The following is a 5,000-nucleotide window of genomic DNA, read 5'->3' on the forward strand; positions in this document are numbered from 1 at the left end:
TGAGATATCTTTGGCCTCTAACAGGATTAGTGCACGCTGCTGTTGGCAAAACAAACATCGGACCACTGCAGAAGATGCAGCCTCAATGACATCACTGCCTGTAAGTAACCTACAACACTCACATCAACAACATACCTCCCTCCCTCCCTCCCTCCCTCCCTCCCTCTCTCTCACACACACACACACACACAGTAGCACCCTCTCTCATCCACCCTCTGTCCGTCTGTCCACCCTTCTTCTGCCCTCTCTCGCTTTCTCCGTCACTCTCTCTCTCTCCCTCCATCTGGCCATATCTGTCAGGGTTGTCCTGACAGTAAATGTCAATGTGCCTCCTCATTAGCATAGGATGCATATCAACGCCCTCCTCTGAAAGGTCAGCGCTCAGCGGGACACTGAGACCCATCACAGTGCTAATTAGCTCGTTTAGCTTAAGGCTTAAATCACCGCATTAAGACAAGCGTGAGTCCTGTACGGAGGCGGCTTTCACCGATACCCAGACAGCATCCGGATGTGGGCCACTGCAGGCAGTGATGCGGCTCTGGTGGTCTTCTTCTGGCCCTGACAACATGGATGTGAGCCTGAAGTGGCCCACATGTGTAACAGCAAATATGGCCCAAATATGCCAAATCACATGTGGGCCTTTTTTGGCAAAGATGCGGTGCTCTGGGCAACATGTGATCTGGATGTGACCCTGAAGTGGCCCCGTGTGGTAAATGGTGACTATGGCCCAAATATCACAAAACAGATATGGGCCACCTTTGGCAAATATGTGGCACATTGCTATGGCTCGGTTCTGGCCCAGATCTGGCAAACAGGAGCGGACCGCCCCCAAGTGCCGTCGCTCCACGCGGTATGTGGGGCCGGATGAAAGTGTCGGGCGTGGGCCGGGTCCGGGCCACAGCAGTTCTGCTATCGGGGGTAACAGTGAACCTTTCTACATGCTTCTGTCAGCTTGATCGGTTTCTGACAACACGTTTCCCGTTTCGACGTCTCGTCGAGTCGCAACATAGTTTCACTTCTACGTCTCTTACGCTCTGTTTTAGAAGACCTAACAACTACACAAATGAGGCATTAGTTAAGTATTAGGAACTACTGAAGTCGTCATTTGTAAAGGAAGACATGCACCGATGGTTAGTGTGTTAATAGATGTGTATAAATACTTATTAATACTGCAGTTCATGATTAATTCATGTACTTACTAGGTGTTAGTAAGTATTTTGTATGAGCTCATCTAAAGTGAGGACTATCTAGTATGTCTTACACAGCATTTCCACAGGAGACTGGAAGGCCGGCAGCACCTGGAGACTCACAAAAGTCTAAAGCATCATAAGACCCTTCAGCAAGTGTCAGTACACAATTAACACACTATTTACATGTACATTTGTGCATGAATTAATCATGAACTGCAGTATTAATAAGTATTTATACACATCTATTAACACACTAGCCACTGGTGCATGTCTTGCTTTACAGACGATGAATTCAGCAGTTACTAACACCTCACTAATGCCTCATTTGTGTGGTTATTTTAGTGTTATCGACTCCCCAGCTTTGTCCTCCTCCTCTCTCGGTTTTCTGTTATTTGAGTTGTGTGTCTGTCGCGCCTCCTTTTTCCACGCGTCTCTCTCCGCTCGTCTGTCTGTCGTTGCCTCTCCTCTCCCTACCGACTGTCCTCCCACTCTCTGTGTGTGCAGAGCATTTTTCTTCCTGTACACACACACAGTGTGTGTGTGTGTATACAGGAAGACTGTGTGTGTGTGTGTGTGTGTGTGTGTGTGTGTGTGTGTGTGTGTGTGTGTGCGCTCCTGCAGCAGCTGCTGGTACTCCGCTGCACCTGCTCGTCTCATCAGCCGAGTGTTGACGGGTGCCAGGCCTTACATGGACCCACCCTGACACTGGCAGGATGAGCTGGCCACCGCACACGCAACCACAGCCAATGACAGACACACACACACACACACACACACACACACACACACACACACACACATGAAACAACACACAGCCCACCATGCATTTCAAACTTTCAAGCTCCACCGTGAGAGGACGGCCTCGCCTGACACTCATTAGCCCAGCGGTACCGTGCAGGCCTCCCGCTTCACTCGCACTTCCTTCCCTGTCCTCGGGGGCAAGCTGCCCCCCCCAACCCCCCAACCCCCCCCCCGACTTCTGCCTCTCTGCTGCATGATGCAACATGCAGCCTGAACTCATCTGAAGCATTTTTAATATCTTTCAATGCGTCTGTCTGCGATTCTTCTTCTGTATCTGGGGGGGGGGGGCTCTCTGTGGAGTTTTTCTCCTCTCTGATCCGTCTATGATCTCTCAATACAACTTTGAAAAGTCTTAAAAACCACCGGCCGCCGCGATAGAGTTATTCGGTTGGGGGTATCCAGTTGGCCGTGCCAAGAAAGGGAAAGGAACAAAGGAAAGGCTTTGACGCCTTTTTGCACTTTTGCAAGTTTTCCCTTCATGAAATTCATTAGGATCTTGAAAACGGGGGAAATGCAACGCTGTGGGCTTCTTCTTCTTTTGCTTACACAGGAAGTAGGACATTTAATTTTCAACTCTGGTAACACATTATAACGACACTAATGAGGCATTAGTTAAGTATTAGGAACTACTGAACTCATCATTTTGCAAAGCAAGACATGCGCCGATGGTTAGTGTGTTAACAGATGTTTTACAAATACTTATTAATACTGCAATTCATGATTAATTCGTGTACTTACTAGTTGTTAGTAAGTATTTTGTATGAGCTCGTCTAAAGCGAGGACTATCTAGGCCTTACAACGCATTTACACGAGACAGGAAGACCAGCAGCACCTGGAGACTCACAGAGTCTAAAGGATCATAAGATCCTTCAGAAAGCGTCGGTACACGATCAACACACTATTTACATGCACATTTGTGCATGAAGTACTCATGAACTGCAGTATTAATAAGTATTTATAAACATATATTAACACACTAGCCACCGGTGCATGTCTTGCTTTACAAATGATGAATTCAGCAGTTACTAACACTTCACTAATGCTTCATTTGTGTAGTTATTTTAGTGTAAACACCTATTAACACACTAACCATTGGTCTTGCTTTACAAATACTTTACAAATACTTTACGGATACTTTACAAATGCTTTACGAATGATGAAGTCAGTAGTTACTAATACTTAACGACTGCTTCATTTGTGTGTACTTATTATAGTGTGACCTCAACTCTTTGTAGTGTGACCTCAACTCTTTGTAGAACAAACTTGTGCCAGATGTCAGAACATGAACAACATCCCAAGCGGGAAAACCCATTCTACTTCTACTCTGAGAGCACAAGTGCTTTTTGGTGTTCTGCTGTTCCCCGTCAGATCCTATCGGATCATTCCCTCATTCCCGGGCTGTGTCTGTCACAGTGGAGCCGACTGGGTCGCCTGAGCGGTGCCAGCGCCGCACATCTGGCAGCTCAGCTTCGACTTACAGCGAGCACTGAGCCGATGCGACAGTGCCCCTTAACAAGAGTCAACGTAGGTCTGATTTTTCAGAGAGGCGAGGGCGACCCGCCACGCCCTGCTATGACATCTGCATGCCCCCCCCCCACACACACACACACACAGAAGGAGAGAGGGAACTACAGTTTATATAAGTAATATGGTCCCTGTGATGATAGCGGAGACTGTCCTCCACCAAAAAACGACCCCGTAGGTGGTTTGTACGAGCGGCTTATTACCACCTATAGTGAGGTGTTAAGCTACGTCCTGGCGGTCCTCCGTAATTATGACACGTCACTTCCCCTGTAACAATAAGCATCTCCTTCCATAAGCTGTCGTGACAACGAATATTAATAAAATCAAAGTTTAACGTCACATAGTGGTTATAATGTCCATGCTAGCTGACTTGCTAACTTTTGGCTAGCGTTAAGTTAGCTCTTATAACGTTATTCATAGGTAAACATACTGCCAATAGCAATATTAGCTACTATACTAGACGATGAAACAACACAAAAACACACCTGACTACATATTCTGTTGTTCTCACATTGTTTTAAAAACCCACAATGCACAGAGGCGAAAAGTATCTGTGGCATACCTCCTGCCGCCGGTAGGGGGCGCTAATTTAGGAAACACTCCTGTGGGTTGTATTAGAGGACAAACGACCCATGTGGTCGTGTGGGTTGGAGGACTTGTTGTGATAGTGTCACACCCACAACAGAACAAGGAGGAGGTGGGGGACGTGGGGGAGCTGTGTTAGCGGTGTGAGCTAAAACGAGCTATCATAAGGCTATTGGGAAACGATGCAGGGTATGTCAGAAAAGGTGCTTCACTGAAGAAGTGGGAAAGATTTTTGTCACATTTATTTTCCCTATTATTGTCTTTGTATGGGAGAGAGAGTGGGAGAGACAGAGAGAAGAGAGAGACAAAAAGAAAACAAATATGGGGGGCACCCAGGTGGCGTAGCGGTCTATTCCGTTGCCTACCAACACGGGGATCGGCGGTTCGAATCCCTGTGTTACCTCCGGCTTGGTTGGGGCGTCCCTACACACTCAATTGGCCGTGTCTGTCGGCGGGAAGCCGGATGTGGGTATAATATGTCCTGGTCGCTGCACTAGCGCCTCCTCTGGTCGGCCAGGGTGACTGTTCGGTGGGGGAGAGGAAACTGGGGAGAATACCCAGATAGCATCCGGATGTGGGCCACTTCAGGCAATGATGCGGTACTGATGGCCCTGACAAAATGGATGTGAGCCTGAAGTGGCCCACATATATAATAGTAAATATGGCCCAAATACGCCAAATCAAATGTGGGCCTTTTGTGGCAAAGATGCGGTGCTCTGGGCAACATGTGATCCGGATGTGACCCTGAAGTGGCCCGTGTGGTAAATGGTGAATACGGCCCAAATATCACAAAACAAATATGGGCCACCTTTGGCAAATATGTGGCACATTGCTATGGTTCGGTTCTGGCCCAGATCTGACAAACAGGAGCGGACCACCAAAGTGCCATCATTCCACGTG

Source organism: Lampris incognitus, unplaced genomic scaffold, assembly GCF_029633865.1.
Source record: "Lampris incognitus isolate fLamInc1 unplaced genomic scaffold, fLamInc1.hap2 scaffold_270, whole genome shotgun sequence".
In the NCBI taxonomy this organism is placed as follows: Eukaryota; Metazoa; Chordata; class Actinopteri; order Lampriformes; family Lampridae; genus Lampris; species Lampris incognitus.